Here is a 17,623-nt window from a genome sequence, read left to right as displayed (position 1 = left end):
GTAACAATGGACTCCTTGCTTCTATGAGCTAGCCTGCTTTTTGCAGAGGTGTCTTTGGTTCCAACAAGGCCCCGCTGTGTCTCAGTGCACCCTGGCTTCCATGTGGATGTGGAGTATCACAAAGGCTCCTTGGTTCCACCAGGTCCTGCTGTGTCACAATGGGTCCTGTGGTCCCTGAGGCCCTCCAAAGTCATTGTGGAGGCTTGCTTCCATGAGGTTCCATTATGTGCCAGTGGTCATCTTGGTTCCAGGAGTTTCCTTAGTGTCACAATGCTCTCCATGCTTCCATTAGGCCCTGCTTTGCCACAATGGTCCCCTTGTTTCCATGAGGCCCCGCTGTGTCACAATGGACCTATGGTTCCATGATGTTGCGTGGTGTCACCGTGCTCTTCTTGAATCCGCAGTGTAACCATGGACCATTGGTTCCATGCAGCCGTGTCACAATGGGCTCCTTGATTCCATGATTCCCCACGGTGTCACAATGGAGCCTTTTTTTTAGGAGGTTCTGTACTGTCACAATTGCCTCCTTGATGCCATCAGCCCCTGCAGTGTCACAATGGCTCCTTGGTTCCATGAGGAACACAATAGCTTGGCATAAGCATTGAGCAACAGCTGCTGAACACACCTGGCAACATCTGCTTGCATCAAAAGAGGGCTTCAAGCTGACAATGGCACCAGCAGCTTCCATCTGCAACAGAGACCCAGGAAAGGACAGGCTGTGCCGGTTTGGACAAATGTGGAGGAAAATATCCTCTGATAGAAGGCAGGTTACACCCAGCCCTCCCCCACCAGGTTTTTGGAAAAAAGAACTTTCCTGGGAAGAAAGTGAAAGAGATAAAAACTATTTTTTTAACAAACACACAGGAAAAGGATAGCAATGCTAAATATTAAAAGCTCTCGCTGTGCAGAGAAAGCTGGGATAATTTGAGAGTCCTTCCGTGTTTCGGTGGGGTCTCCTGAAACATCCATAGACAGCGAGGCCCGTGCAAAGAAACAGGGAGCGATTCTTGAGAGAAGTTTCAGAGCTCTTTCTTCTCCAGCCACATGGGCGGGGCACTGCCAAAGAACTGAGCAATCACAGCACAACCAGGGCCCTCCTCGCACAGGGCAACACAAAATAAGCAGTGCTGAACAGGGTTAGGGCACATGTGAGCAGGGAGCAGGGAGACCCCCGTGCCCAGGCCATGCCTCTACCCCAGGGTCCCCTCTCCCATGACCTCATGGCAGGGGGGAGGAACCCCAACACTTCCGTAGGTGTAGTCTCTCTCCTCCTCCTTGCAGCTGGCTCATGGGCCCACATTCAGGGCCCCCACCTCGGGAGAAAATTCTCCCAATGTGCTCTGATGTTGAAAGAGTCAAGAAGAGAAGAAGGGAAAAAAAACCCCCGAAGTCCCAGGAAAACAAAGTTCAACTCTCCATCTCCTCCCAGAGAAAAGGAGCTGAAAACTGGCTAAAAAGAAACAAAGTTGCTTCCTCTGCTCTTGCTGCAAGCAGGATGCAGAGGAGTGTGTATGTGTGTCCTTGAACAAACGCTCTGAGAAGTTTGTCCGGTTTTTTTTCCTCTCCCCCCTCTCAGGCTCAGTTGAAAGGCACAGAAACGCACAAAGTTCACTTCTGGGCATAGAGCAGCAATAGGGGATACACACAATAAAGTCACCCCAAGACACAGGGACAGAGAATTCAGTGGAAAGACTCCGAGAATTCTGCTCCCAGAGATCATTCATTCCTGCTCACACTGACCCTTGTAGAAAGGGGACATCGTTCCAGGCAGCCTGTACTGAGCATGTGGCTCCTGAGTGGGGTTTGTTGTTTAGGAAACCTGCTCCGGCTTTTCCATTCTTTCCTTGCAAACAGGAAAACTTCTCCTGGGGCTGTGTGCAGGCAGAGCCCTGAGGAGAGCAGGTGGCACATGGTGCGCTGGGCTGGGACAGCCAGCTGCAGAGCTCAAGGGAAGAAGCCCAAAGTGTCACAATGGCTCCTTGCCTTCCCATGCAACACCTGGGTCACAATGGTCTCCTTGATTCCATGAGGCCCCACTGTGTCACAATGGCTCCTTGGTTCCATCAGGTTCCGCAGTGTCACCATGGTCTCCTTTGATCCGCATTGTCATCATGGACAATTGGTTCCATGAGGCCCCGCAGTGTCACAATGGTCCCTTGCTTCCATAGCTTTTACGTTGTAACAATGGACTCCTTGCTTCTATGAGCTAGCCTGCTTTTTGCAGAGGTGTCTTTGGTTCCAACAAGGCCCCGCTGTGTCTCAGTGCACCCTGGCTTCCATGTGGATGTGGAGTATCACAAAGGCTCCTTGGTTCCACCAGGTCCTGCTGTGTCACAATGGGTCCTGTGGTCCCTGAGGCCCTCCAAAGTCATTGTGGAGGCTTGCTTCCATGAGGTTCCATTATGTGCCAGTGGTCATCTTGGTTCCAGGAGTTTCCTTAGTGTCACAATGCTCTCCATGCTTCCATTAGGCCCTGCTTTGCCACAATGGTCCCCTTGTTTCCATGAGGCCCCGCTGTGTCACAATGGACCTATGGTTCCATGATGTTGCGTGGTGTCACCGTGCTCTTCTTGAATCCGCAGTGGAACCATGGACCATTGGTTCCATGCGGCCTGGCTGTGTCACAATGGGCTCCTTGATTCCATGATTCCCCACGGTGTCACAATGGAGCCTTGTTTCTAGGAGGTTCTGTACTGTCACAATTGCCTCCTTGATGCCATCAGCCCCTGCAGTGTCACAATGGCTCCTTGGTTCCATGAGGAACACAATAGCTTGGCATAAGCATTGAGCAACAGCTGCTGAACACACCTGGCAACATCTGCTTGCATCAAAAGAGGGCTTCAAGCTGACAATGGCACCAGCAGCTTCCATCTGCAACAGAGACCCAGGAAAGGACAGGCTGTGCCGGTTTGGAAAAATGTGGAGGAAAATATCCTCTGATAGAAGGCAGGTTACATCCAGCCCTCCCCCACCAGGTTTTTGGAAAAAAGAACTTTCCTGGGAAGAAAGTGAAAGAGATAAAAACTATTTTTTTAACAAACACACAGGAAAAGGATAGCAATGCTAAATATTAAAAGCTCTCGCTGTGCAGAGAAAGCTGGGATAATTTGAGAGTCCTTCCGTGTTTCGGTGGGGTCTCCTGAAACATCCATAGACAGCGAGGCCCGTGCAAAGAAACAGGGAGCGATTCTTGAGAGAAGTTTCAGAGCTCTTTCTTCTCCAGCCACATGGGTGGGGCACTGCCAAAGAACTGAGCAATCACAGCACAACCAGGGCCCTCCTCGCACAGGGCAACACAAAATAAGCAGTGCTGAACAGGGTTAGGGCACATGTCAGCAGGGAGCAGGGAGACCCCCGTGCCCAGGCCATGCCTCTACCCCAGGGTCCCCTCTCCCATGACCTCATGGCAGGGGGGAGGAACCCCAACACTTCCGTAGGTGTAGTCTCTCTCCTCCTCCTTGCAGCTGGCTCATGGGCCCACATTCAGGGCCCCCACCTCGGGAGAAAATTCTCCCAATGTGCTCTGATGTTGAAAGAGTCAAGAAGAGAAGAAGGGAAAAAAAACCCCCGAAGTCCCAGGAAAACAAAGTTCAACTCTCCATCTCCTCCCAGAGAAAAGGAGCTGAAAACTGGCTAAAAAGAAACAAAGTTGCTTCCTCTGCTCTTGCTGCAAGCAGGATGCAGAGGAGTGTGTATGTGTGTCCTTGAACAAACGCTCTGAGAAGTTTGTCCGGTTTTTTTTCCTCTCCCCCCTCTCAGGCTCAGTTGAAAGGCACAGAAACGCACAAAGTTCACTTCTGGGCATAGAGCAGCAATAGGGGATACACACAATAAAGTCACCCCAAGACACAGGGACAGAGAATTCAGTGGAAAGACTCCAAGAATTCTGCTCCCAGAGATCATTCATTCCTGCTCACACTGACCCTTGTAGAAAGGGGACATCGTTCCAGGCAGCCTGTACTGAGCATGTGGCTCCTGAGTGGGGTTTGTTGTTTAGGAAACCTGCTCCGGCTTTTCCATTCTTTCCTTGCAAACAGGAAAACTTCTCCTGGGGCTGTGTGCAGGCAGAGCCCTGAGGAGAGCAGGTGGCACATGGTGCGCTGGGCTGGGACAGCCAGCTGCAGAGCTCAAGGGAAGAAGCCCAAAGTGTCACAATGGCTCCTTGCCTTCACATGCAACACCTGGGTCACAATGGTCTCCTTGATTCCATGAGGCCCCACTGTGTCACAATGGCTCCTTGGTTCCATCAGGTTCCGCAGTGTCACCATGGTCTCCTTTGATCCGCATTGTCATCATGGACAATTGGTTCCATGAGGCCCCGCAGTGTCACAATGGTCCCTTGCTTCCATAGCTTTTACGTTGTAACAATGGACTCCTTGCTTCTATGAGCTAGCCTGCTTTTTGCAGAGGTGTCTTTGGTTCCAACAAGGCCCCGCTGTGTCTCAGTGCACCCTGGCTTCCATGTGGATGTGGAGTATCACAAAGGCTCCTTGGTTCCACCAGGTCCTGCTGTGTCACAATGGGTCCTGTGGTCCCTGAGGCCCTCCAAAGTCATTGTGGAGGCTTGCTTCCATGAGGTTCCATTATGTGCCAGTGGTCATCTTGGTTCCAGGAGTTTCCTTAGTGTCACAATGCTCTCCATGCTTCCATTAGGCCCTGCTTTGCCACAATGGTCCCCTTGTTTCCATGAGGCCCCGCTGTGTCACAATGGACCTATGGTTCCATGATGTTGCGTGGTGTCACCGTGCTCTTCTTGAATCCGCAGTGGAACCATGGACCATTGGTTCCATGCGGCCTGGCTGTGTCACAATGGGCTCCTTGATTCCATGATTCCCCACGGTGTCACAATGGAGCCTTGTTTCTAGGAGGTTCTGTACTGTCACAATTGCCTCCTTGATGCCATCAGCCCCTGCAGTGTCACAATGGCTCCTTGGTTCCATGAGGAACACAATAGCTTGGCATAAGCATTGAGCAACAGCTGCTGAACACACCTGGCAACATCTGCTTGCATCAAAAGAGGGCTTCAAGCTGACAATGGCACCAGCAGCTTCCATCTGCAACAGAGACCCAGGAAAGGACAGGCTGTGCCGGTTTGGAAAAATGTGGAGGAAAATATCCTCTGATAGAAGGCAGGTTACACCCAGCCCTCCCCCACCAGGTTTTTGGAAAAAAGAACTTTCCTGGGAAGAAAGTGAAAGAGATAAAAACTATTTTTTTAACAAACACACAGGAAAAGGATAGCAATGCTAAATATTAAAAGCTCTCGCTGTGCAGAGAAAGCTGGGATAATTTGAGAGTCCTTCTGTGTTTCGGTGGGGTCTCCTGAAACATCCATAGACAGCGAGGCCCGTGCAAAGAAACAGGGAGCGATTCTTGAGAGAAGTTTCAGAGCTCTTTCTTCTCCAGCCACATGGGCGGGGCACTGCCAAAGAACTGAGCAATCACAGCACAACCAGGGCCCTCCTCGCACAGGGCAACACAAAATAAGCAGTGCTGAACAGGATTAGGGCACATGTGAGCAGGGAGCAGGGAGACCCCCGTGCCCAGGCCATGCCTCTACCCCAGGGTCCCCTCTCCCATGACCGCATGGCAGGGGGGAGGAACCCCAACACTTCCGTAGGTGTAGTCTCTCTCCTCCTCCTTGCAGCTGGCTCATGGGCCCACATTCAGGGCCCCCACCTCGGGAGAAAATTCTCCCAATGTGCTCTGATGTTGAAAGAGTCAAGAAGAGAAGAAGGGAAAAAAAACCCCCGAAGTCCCAGGAAAACAAAGTTCAACTCTCCATCTCCTCCCAGAGAAAAGGAGCTGAAAACTGGCTAAAAAGAAACAAAGTTGCTTCCTCTGCTCTTGCTGCAAGCAGGATGCAGAGGAGTGTGTATGTGTGTCCTTGAAAAAACGCTCTGAGAAGTTTGTCCGGTTTTTTTCCTCTCCCCCCTCTCAGGCTCAGTTGAAAGGCACAGAAACGCACAAAGTTCACTTCTGGGCATAGAGCAGCAATAGGGGATACACACGATAAAGTCACCCCAAGACACAGGGACAGAGAATTCAGTGGAAAGACTCCGAGAATTCTGCTCCCAGAGATCATTCATTCCTGCTCACACTGACCCTTGTAGAAAGGGGACATCGTTCCAGGCAGCCTGTACTGAGCATGTGGCTCCTGAGTGGGGTTTGTTGTTTAGGAAACCTGCTCCGGCTTTTCCATTCTTTCCTTGCAAACAGGAAAACTTCTCCTGGGGCTGTGTGCAGGCAGAGCCCTGAGGAGAGCAGGTGGCATATGGTGCGCTGGGCTGGGACAGCCAGCTGCAGAGCTCAAGGGAAGAAGCCCAAAGTGTCACAATGGCTCCTTGCCTTCACATGCAACACCTGGGTCACAATGGTCTCCTTGATTCCATGAGGCCCCACTGTGTCACAATGGCTCCTTGGTTCCATCAGGTTCCGCAGTGTCACCATGGTCTCCTTTGATCCGCATTGTCATCATGGACAATTGGTTCCATGAGGCCCCGCAGTGTCACAATGGTCCCTTGCTTCCATAGCTTTTACGTTGTAACAATGGACTCCTTGCTTCTATGAGCTAGCCTGCTTTTTGCAGAGGTGTCTTTGGTTCCAACAAGGCCCCGCTGTGTCTCAGTGCACCCTGGCTTCCATGTGGATGTGGAGTATCACAAAAGCTCCTTGGTTCCACCAGGTCCTGCTGTGTCACAATGGGTCCTGTGGTCCCTGAGGCCCTCCAAAACCATCGTGGAGGCTTGCTTCCATGAGGTTCCATTATGTGCCAGTGGTCATCTTGGTTCCAGGAGTTTCCTTAGTGTCACAATGCTCTCCATGCTTCCATTAGGCCCTGCTTTGCCACAATGGTCCCCTTGTTTCCATGAGGCCCCGCTGTGTCACAATGGACCTATGGTTCCATGATGTTGCGTGGTGTCACCGTGCTCTTCTTGAATCCGCCGTGTAACCATGGACCATTGGTTCCATGCAGCCGTGTCACAATGGGCTCCTTGATTCCATGATTCCCCACGGTGTCACAATGGAGCCTTGTTTCTAGGAGGTTCTGTACTGTCACAATTGCCTCCTTGATGCCATCAGCCCCTGCAGTGTCACAATGGCTCCTTGGTTCCATGAGGAACACAATAGCTTGGCATAAGCATTGAGCAACAGCTGCTGAACACACCTGGCAACATCTGCTTGCATCAAAAGAGGGCTTCAAGCTGACAATGGCACCAGCAGCTTCCATCTGCAACAGAGACCCAGGAAAGGACAGGCTGTGCCGGTTTGGACAAATGTGGAGGAAAATATCCTCTGATAGAAGGCAGGTTACACCCAGCCCTCCCCCACCAGGTTTTTGGAAAAAAGAACTTTCCTGGGAAGAAAGTGAAAGAGATAAAAACTATTTTTTTAACAAACACACAGGAAAAGGATAGCAATGCTAAATATTAAAAGCTCTCGCTGTGCAGAGAAACCTGGGATAATTTGAGAGTCCTTCCGTGTTTCGGTGGGGTCTCCTGAAACATCCATAGACAGCGAGGCCCGGGCAAAGAAACAGGGAGCGATTCTTGAGAGAAGTTTCAGAGCTCTTTCTTCTCCAGCCACACGGGCGGGGCACTGCCAAAGAACTGAGCAATCACAGCACAACCAGGGCCCTCCTCGCACAAGGCAACACAAAATAAGCAGTGCTGAACAGGGTTAGGGCACATGTGAGCAGGGAGCAGGGAGACCCCCGTGCCCAGGCCATGCCTCTACCCCAGGGTCCCCTCTCCCATGACCTCATGGCAGGGGGGAGGAACCCCAACACTTCCGTAGGTGTAGTCTCTCTCCTCCTCCTTGCAGCTGGCTCATGGGCCCACATTCAGGGCCCCCACCTCGGGAGAAAATTCTCCCAATGTGCTCTGATGTTGAAAGAGTCAAGAAGAGAAGAAGGGAAAAAAAACCCCCGAAGCCCCAGGAAAACAAAGTTCAACTCTCCATCTCCTCCCACAGAAAAGGAGCTGAAAACTGGCTAAAAAGAAACAAAGTTGCTTCCTCTGCTCTTGCTGCAAGCAGGATGCAGAGGAGTGTGTATGTGTGTCCTTGAACAAACGCTCTGAGAAGTTTGTCCGGTTTTTTTTCCTCTCCCCCCTCTCAGGCTCAGTTGAAAGGCACAGAAACGCACAAAGTTCACTTCTGGGCATAGAGCAGCAATAGGGGATACACACAATAAAGTCACCCCAAGACACAGGGACAGAGAATTCAGTGGAAAGACTCCGAGAATTCTGCTCCCAGAGATCATTCATTCCTGCTCACACTGACCCTTGTAGAAAGGGGACATCGTTCCAGGCAGCCTGTACTGAGCATGTGGCTCCTGAGTGGGGTTTGTTGTTTAGGAAACCTGCTCAGGCTTTTCCATTCTTTCCTTGCAAACAGGAAAACTTCTCCTGCGGCTGTGTGCAGGCAGAGCCCTGAGGAGAGCAGGTGGCACATGGTGCGCTGGGCTGGGACAGCCAGCTGCAGAGCTCAAGGGAAGAAGCCCAAAGTGTCACAATGGCTCCTTGCCTTCCCATGCAACACCTGGGTCACAATGGTCTCCTTGATTCCATGAGGCCCCACTGTGTCACAATGGCTCCTTGGTTCCATCAGGTTCCGCAGTGTCACCATGGTCTCCTTTGATCCGCACTGTCATCATGGACAATTGGTTCCATGAGGCCCCGCAGTGTCACAATGGTCCCTTGGTTCCATAGCTTTTACGTTGTAACAATGGACTCCTTGCTTCTATGAGCTAGCCTGCTTTTTGCAGAGGTGTCTTTGGTTCCAACAAGGCCCCGCTGTGTCTCAGTGCACCCTGGCTTCCATGTGGATGTGGAGTATCACAAAGGCTCCTTGGTTCCACCAGGTCCTGCTGTGTCACAATGGGTCCTGTGGTCCCTGAGGCCCTCCAAAGTCATTGTGGAGGCTTGCTTCCATGAGGTTCCATTATGTGCCAGTGGTCATCTTGGTTCCAGGAGTTTCCTTAGTGTCACAATGCTCTCCATGCTTCCATTAGGCCCTGCTTTGCCACAATGGTCCCCTTGTTTCCATGAGGCCCCGCTGTGTCACAATGGACCTATGGTTCCATGATGTTGCGTGGTGTCACCGTGCTCTTCTTGAATCCGCAGTGTAACCATGGACCATTGGTTCCATGCGGCCTGGCTGTGTCACAATGGGCTCCTTGATTCCATGATTCCCCACGGTGTCACAATGGAGCCTTTTTTTTAGGAGGTTCTGTACTGTCACAATTGCCTCCTTGATGCCATCAGCCCCTGCAGTGTCACAATGGCTCCTTGGTTCCATGAGGAACACAATAGCTTGGCATAAGCATTGAGCAACAGCTGCTGAACACACCTGGCAACATCTGCTTGCATCAAAAGAGGGCTTCAAGCTGACAATGGCACCAGCAGCTTCCATCTGCAACAGAGACCCAGGAAAGGACAGGCTGTGCCGGTTTGGACAAATTTGGAGGAAAATATCCTCTGATAGAAGGCAGGTTACACCCAGCCCACCCCCACCAGGTTTTTGGAAAAAAGAACTTTCCTGGGAAGAAAGTGAAAGAGATAAAAACTATTTTTTTAACAAACACACAGGAAAAGGATAGCAATGCTAAATATTAAAAGCTCTCGCTGTGCAGAGAAACCTGGGATAATTTGAGAGTCCTTCCGTGTTTCGGTGGGGTCTCCTGAAACATCCATAGACAGCGAGGCCCGTGCAAAGAAACAGGGAGCGATTCTTGAGAGAAGTTTCAGAGCTCTTTCTTCTCCAGCCACATGGGCGGGGCACTGCCAAAGAACTGAGCAATCACAGCACAACCAGGGCCCTCCTCGCACAGGGCAACACAAAATAAGCAGTGCTGAACAGGATTAGGGCACATGTGAGCAGGGAGCAGGGAGACCCCCGTGCCCAGGCCATGCCTCTACCCCAGGGTCCCCTCTCCCATGACCTCATGGCAGGGGGGAGGAACCCCAACACTTCCGTAGGTGTAGTCTCTCTCCTCCTCCTTGCAGCTGGCTCATGGGCCCACATTCAGGGCCCCCACTTCGGGAGAAAATTCTCCCAATGTGCTCTGATGTTGAAAGAGTCAAGAAGAGAAGAAGGGAAAAAAAACCCCCGAAGTCCCAGGAAAACAAAGTTCAACTCTCCATCTCCTCCCAGAGAAAAGGAGCTGAAAACTGGCTAAAAAGAAACAAAGTTGCTTCCTCTGCTCTTGCTGCAAGCAGGATGCAGAGGAGTGTGTATGTGTGTCCTTGAACAAACGCTCTGAGAAGTTTGTCGGGTTTTTTTTTCCTCTCCCCCCTCTCAGGCTCAGTTGAAAGGCACAGAAACGCACAAAGTTCACTTCTGGGCATAGAGCAGCAATAGGGGATACACACAATAAAGTCACCCCAAGACACAGGGACAGAGAATTCAGTGGAAAGACTCCGAGAATTCTGCTCCCAGAGATCATTCATTCCTGCTCACCCTGACCCTTGTAGAAAGGGGACATCGTTCCAGGCAGCCTGTACTGAGCATGTGGCTCCTGAGTGGGGTTTGTTGTTTAGGAAACCTGCTCCGGCTTTTCCATTCTTTCCTTCCAAACAGGAAAACTTCTCCTGGGGCTGTGTGCAGGCAGAGCCCTGAGGAGAGCAGGTGGCACATGGTGCACTGGGCTGGGACAGCCAGCTGCAGAGCTCAAGGGAAGAAGCCCAAAGTGTCACAATGGCTCCTTGCCTTCACATGCAACACCTGGGTCACAATGGTCTCCTTGATTCCATGAGGCCCCACTGTGTCACAATGGCTCCTTGGTTCCATCAGGTTCCGCAGTGTCACCATGGTCTCCTTTGATCCGCACTGTCATCATGGACAATTGGTTCCATGAGGCCCCGCATGTCACAATGGTCCCTTGCTTCCATAGGTTTGATGTTGTAACAATGGACTCCTTGCTTCTATGAGCTAGCCTGCTTTTTGCAGAGGTGTCTTTGGTTCCAACAAGGCCCCGCTGTGTCTCAGTGCACCCTGGCTTCCATGTGGATGTGGAGTATCACAAAGGCTCCTTGGTTCCACCAGGTCCTGCTGTGTCACAATGGGTCCTGTGGTCCCTGAGGCCCTCCAAAGTCATTGTGGAGGCTTGCTTCCATGAGGTTCCATTATGTGCCAGTGGTCATCTTGGTTCCAGGAGTTTCCTTAGTGTCACAATGCTCTCCATGCTTCCATTAGGCCCTGCTTTGCCACAATGGTCCCCTTGTTTCCATGAGGCCCCGCTGTGTCACAATGGACCTATGGTTCCATGATGTTGCGTGGTGTCACCGTGCTCTTCTTGAATCCGCCGTGTAACCATGGACCATTGGTTCCATGCAGCCGTGTCACAATGGGCTCCTTGATTCCATGATTCCCCACGGTGTCACAATGGAGCCTTGTTTCTAGGAGGTTCTGTACTGTCACAATTGCCTCCTTGATGCCATCAGCCCCTGCAGTGTCACAATGGCTCCTTGGTTCCATGAGGAACACAATAGCTTGGCATAAGCATTGAGCAACAGCTGCTGAACACACCTGGCAACATCTGCTTGCATCAAAAGAGGGCTTCAAGCTGACAATGGCACCAGCAGCTTCCATCTGCAACAGAGACCCAGGAAAGGACAGGCTGTGCCGGTTTGGACAAATGTGGAGGAAAATATCCTCTGATAGAAGGCAGGTTACACCCAGCCCACCCCCACCAGGTTTTTGGAAAAAAGAACTTTCCTGGGAAGAAAGTGAAAGAGATAAAAACTATTTTTTTAACAAACACACAGGAAAAGGATAGCAATGCTAAATATTAAAAGCTCTCGCTGTGCAGAGAAACCTGGGATAATTTGAGAGTCCTTCCGTGTTTCGGTGGGGTCTCCTGAAACATCCATAGACAGCGAGGCCCGTGCAAAGAAACAGGGAGCGATTCTTGAGAGAAGTTTCAGAGCTCTTTCTTCTCCAGCCACATGGGCGGGGCACTGCCAAAGAACTGAGCAATCACAGCACAACCAGGGCCCTCCTGGCACAGGGCAACACAAAATAAGCAGTGCTGAACAGGATTAGGGCACATGTGAGCAGGGAGCAGGGAGACCCCCGTGCCCAGGCCATGCCTCTACCCCAGGGTCCCCTCTCCCATGACCGCATGGCAGGAGGGAGGAACCCCAACACTTCCGGAGGTGTAGTCTCTCTCCTCCTCCTTGCAGCTGGCTCATGGGCCCACATTCAGGGCCCCCACCTCGGGAGAAAATTCTCCCAATGTGCTCTGATGTTGAAAGAGTCAAGAAGAGAAGAAGGGAAAAAAAACCCCCGAAGTCCCAGGAAAACAAAGTTCAACTCTCCATCTCCCCCCAGAGAAAAGGAGCTGAAAACTGGCTCAAAAGAAACAAAGTTGCTTCCTCTGCTCTTGCTGCAAGCAGGATGCAGAGGAGTGTGTATGTGTGTCCTTGAACAAACGCTCTGAGAAGTTTGTCCGGTTTTTTTTCCTCTCCCCCCTCTCAGGCTCAGTTGAAAGGCACAGAAACGCACAAAGTTCACTTCTGGGCATAGAGCAGCAATAGGGGATACACACAATAAAGTCACCCCAAGACACAGGGACAGAGAATTCAGTGGAAAGACTCCAAGAATTCTGCTCCCAGAGATCATTCATTCCTGCTCACACTGACCCTTGTAGAAAGGGGACATCGTTCCAGGCAGCCTGTACTGAGCATGTGGCTCCTGAGTGGGGTTTGTTGTTTAGGAAACCTGCTCCGGCTTTTCCATTCTTTCCTTGCAAACAGGAAAACTTCTCCTGGGGCTGTGTGCAGGCAGAGCCCTGAGGAGAGCAGGTGGCACATGGTGCGCTGGGCTGGGACAGCCAGCTGCAGAGCTCAAGGGAAGAAGCCCAAAGTGTCACAATGGCTCCTTGCCTTCACATGCAACACCTGGGTCACAATGGTCTCCTTGATTCCATGAGGCCCCACTGTGTCACAATGGCTCCTTGGTTCCATCAGGTTCCGCAGTGTCACCATGGTCTCCTTTGATCCGCATTGTCATCATGGACAATTGGTTCCATGAGGCCCCGCAGTGTCACAATGGTCCCTTGCTTCCATAGCTTTTACGTTGTAACAATGGACTCCTTGCTTCTATGAGCTAGCCTGCTTTTTGCAGAGGTGTCTTTGGTTCCAACAAGGCCCCGCTGTGTCTCAGTGCACCCTGGCTTCCATGTGGATGTGGAGTATCACAAAGGCTCCTTGGTTCCACCAGGTCCTGCTGTGTCACAATGGGTCCTGTGGTCCCTGAGGCCCTCCAAAGTCATTGTGGAGGCTTGCTTCCATGAGGTTCCATTATGTGCCAGTGGTCATCTTGGTTCCAGGAGTTTCCTTAGTGTCACAATGCTCTCCATGCTTCCATTAGGCCCTGCTTTGCCACAATGGTCCCCTTGTTTCCATGAGGCCCCGCTGTGTCACAATGGACCTATGGTTCCATGATGTTGCGTGGTGTCACCGTGCTCTTCTTGAATCCGCAGTGTAACCATGGACCATTGGTTCCATGCGGCCTGGCTGTGTCACAATGGGCTCCTTGATTCCATGATTCCCCACGGTGTCACAATGGAGCCTTGTTTCTAGGAGGTTCTGTACTGTCACAATTGCCTCCTTGATGCCATCAGCCCCTGCAGTGTCACAATGGCTCCTTGGTTCCATGAGGAACACAATAGCTTGGCATAAGCATTGAGCAACAGCTGCTGAACACACCTGGCAACATCTGCTTGCATCAAAAGAGGGCTTCAAGCTGACAATGGCACCAGCAGCTTCCATCTGCAACAGAGACCCAGGAAAGGACAGGCTGTGCCGGTTTGGACAAATGTGGAGGAAAATATCCTCTGATAGAAGGCAGGTTACACCCAGCCCTCCCCCACCAGGTTTTTGGAAAAAAGAACTTTCCTGGGAAGAAAGTGAAAGAGATAAAAACTATTTTTTTAACAAACACACAGGAAAAGGATAGCAATGCTAAATATTAAAAGCTCTCGCTGTGCAGAGAAACCTGGGATAATTTGAGAGTCCTTCCGTGTTTCGGTGGGGTCTCCTGAAACATCCATAGACAGCGAGGCCCGGGCAAAGAAACAGGGAGCGATTCTTGAGAGAAGTTTCAGAGCTCTTTCTTCTCCAGCCACACGGGCGGGGCACTGCCAAAGAACTGAGCAATCACAGCACAACCAGGGCCCTCCTCGCACAAGGCAACACAAAATAAGCAGTGCTGAACAGGGTTAGGGCACATGTGAGCAGGGAGCAGGGAGACCCCCGTGCCCAGGCCATGCCTCTACCCCAGGGTCCCCTCTCCCATGACCTCATGGCAGGGGGGAGGAACCCCAACACTTCCGTAGGTGTAGTCTCTCTCCTCCTCCTTGCAGCTGGCTCATGGGCCCACATTCAGGGCCCCCACCTCGGGAGAAAATTCTCCCAATGTGCTCTGATGTTGAAAGAGTCAAGAAGAGAAGAAGGGAAAAAAAACCCCCGAAGCCCCAGGAAAACAAAGTTCAACTCTCCATCTCCTCCCAGAGAAAAGGAGCTGAAAACTGGCTAAAAAGAAACAAAGTTGCTTCCTCTGCTCTTGCTGCAAGCAGGATGCAGAGGAGTGTGTATGTGTGTCCTTGAACAAACGCTCTGAGAAGTTTGTCCGGTTTTTTTTCCTCTCCCCCCTCTCAGGCTCAGTTGAAAGGCACAGAAACGCACAAAGTTCACTTCTGGGCATAGAGCAGCAATAGGGGATACACACAATAAAGTCACCCCAAGACACAGGGACAGAGAATTCAGTGGAAAGACTCCGAGAATTCTGCTCCCAGAGATCATTCATTCCTGCTCACACTGACCCTTGTAGAAAGGGGACATCGTTCCAGGCAGCCTGTACTGAGCATGTGGCTCCTGAGTGGGGTTTGTTGTTTAGGAAACCTGCTCCGGCTTTTCCATTCTTTCCTTGCAAACAGGAAAACTTCTCCTGGGGCTGTGTGCAGGCAGAGCCCTGAGGAGAGCAGGTGGCACATGGTGCGCTGGGCTGGGACAGCCAGCTGCAGAGCTCAAGGGAAGAAGCCCAAAGTGTCACAATGGCTCCTTGCCTTCCCATGCAACACCTGGGTCACAATGGTCTCCTTGATTCCATGAGGCCCCACTGTGTCACAATGGCTCCTTGGTTCCATCAGGTTCCGCAGTGTCACCATGGTCTCCTTTGATCCGCACTGTCATCATGGACAATTGGTTCCATGAGGCCCCGCAGTGTCACAATGGTCCCTTGCTTCCATAGGTTTGATGTTGTAACAATGGACTCCTTGCTTCTATGAGCTAGCCTGCTTTTTGCAGAGGTGTCTTTGGTTCCAACAAGGCCCCGCTGTGTCTCAGTGCACCCTGGCTTCCATGTGGATGTGGAGTATCACAAAGGCTCCTTGGTTCCACCAGGTCCTGCTGTGTCACAATGGGTCCTGTGGTCCCTGAGGCCCTCCAAAGTCATTGTGGAGGCTTGCTTCCATGAGGTTCCATTATGTGCCAGTGGTCATCTTGGTTCCAGGAGTTTCCTTAGTGTCACAATGCTCTCCATGCTTCCATTAGGCCCTGCTTTGCCACAATGGTCCCCTTGTTTCCATGAGGCCCCGCTGTGTCACAATGGACCTATGGTTCCATGATGTTGCGTGGTGTCACCGTGCTCTTCTTGAATCCGCAGTGTAACCATGGACCATTGGTTCCATGCGGCCTGGCTGTGTCACAATGGGCTCCTTGATTCCATGATTCCCCACGGTGTCACAATGGAGCCTTGTTTCTAGGAGGTTCTGTACTGTCACAATTGCCTCCTTGATGCCATCAGCCCCTGCAGTGTCACAATGGCTCCTTGGTTCCATGAGGAACACAATAGCTTGGCATAAGCATTGAGCAACAGCTGCTGAACACACCTGGCAACATCTGCTTGCATCAAAAGAGGGCTTCAAGCTGACAATGGCACCAGCAGCTTCCATCTGCAACAGAGACCCAGGAAAGGACAGGCTGTGCCGGTTTGGACAAATGTGGAGGAAAATATCCTCTGATAGAAGGCAGGTTTCACCCAGCCCTCCCCCACCAGGTTTTTGGAAAAAAGAACTTTCCTGGGAAGAAAGTGAAAGAGATAAAAACTATTTTTTTAACAAACACACAGGAAAAGGATAGCAATGCTAAATATTAAAAGCTCTCGCTGTGCAGAGAAAGCTGGGATAATTTGAGAGTCCTTCTGTGTTTCGGTGGGGTCTCCTGAAACATCCATAGACAGCGAGGCCCGTGCAAAGAAACAGGGAGCGATTCTTGAGAGAAGTTTCAGAGCTCTTTCTTCTCCAGCCACATGGGCGGGGCACTGCCAAAGAACTGAGCAATCACAGCACAACCAGGGCCCTCCTGGCACAGGGCAACACAAAATAAGCAGTGCTGAACAGGATTAGGGCACATGTGAGCAGGGAGCAGGGAGACCCCCGTGCCCAGGCCATGCCTCTACCCCAGGGTCCCCTCTCCCATGACCGCATGGCAGGAGGGAGGAACCCCAACACTTCCGTAGGTGTAGTCTCTCTCCTCCTCCTTGCAGCTGGCTCATGGGCCCACATTCAGGGCCCCCACCTCGGGAGAAAATTCTCCCAATGTGCTCTGATGTTGAAAGAGTCAAGAAGAGAAGAAGGGAAAAAAAACCCCCGAAGTCCCAGGAAAACAAAGTTCAACTCTCCATCTCCCCCCAGAGAAAAGGAGCTGAAAACTGGCTAAAAAGAAACAAAGTTGCTTCCTCTGCTCTTGCTGCAAGCAGGATGCAGAGGAGTGTGTATGTGTGTCCTTGAACAAACGCTCTGAGAAGTTTGTCCGGTTTTTTTTCCTCTCCCCCCTCTCAGGCTCAGTTGAAAGGCACAGAAACGCACAAAGTTCACTTCTGGGCATAGAGCAGCAATAGGGGATACACACAATAAAGTCACCCCAAGACACAGGGACAGAGAATTCAGTGGAAAGACTCCAAGAATTCTGCTCCCAGAGATCATTCATTCCTGCTCACACTGACCCTTGTAGAAAGGGGACATCGTTCCAGGCAGCCTGTACTGAGCATGTGGCTCCTGAGTGGGGTTTGTTGTTTAGGAAACCTGCTCCGGCTTTTCCATTCTTTCCTTGCAAACAGGAAAACTTCTCCTGGGGCTGTGTGCAGGCAGAGCCCTGAGGAGAGCAGGTGGCACATGGTGCGCTGGGCTGGGACAGCCCGCTGCAGAGCTCAAGGGAAGAAGCCCAAAGTGTCACAATGGCTCCTTGCCTTCACATGCAACACCTGGGTCACAATGGTCTCCTTGATTCCATGAGGCCCCACTGTGTCACAATGGCTCCTTGGTTCCATCAGGTTCCGCAGTGTCACCATGGTCTCCTTTGATCCGCACTGTCATCATGGACAATTGGTTCCATGAGGCCCCGCAGTGTCACAATGGTCCCTTGCTTCCATAGCTTTTACGTTGTAACAATGGACTCCTTGCTTCTATGAGCTAGCCTGCTTTTTGCAGAGGTGTCTTTGGTTCCAACAAGGCCCCGCTGTGTCTCAGTGCACCCTGGCTTCCATGTGGATGTGGAGTATCACAAAGGCTCCTTGGTTCCACCAGGTCCTGCTGTGTCACAATGGGTCCTGTGGTCCC

This window comes from Aphelocoma coerulescens, unplaced genomic scaffold (genome assembly GCF_041296385.1).
Source record: "Aphelocoma coerulescens isolate FSJ_1873_10779 unplaced genomic scaffold, UR_Acoe_1.0 HiC_scaffold_39, whole genome shotgun sequence".
In the NCBI taxonomy this organism is placed as follows: domain Eukaryota; kingdom Metazoa; phylum Chordata; class Aves; order Passeriformes; family Corvidae; genus Aphelocoma; species Aphelocoma coerulescens.
Note: the sequence above shows the minus strand (reverse complement) of the source record.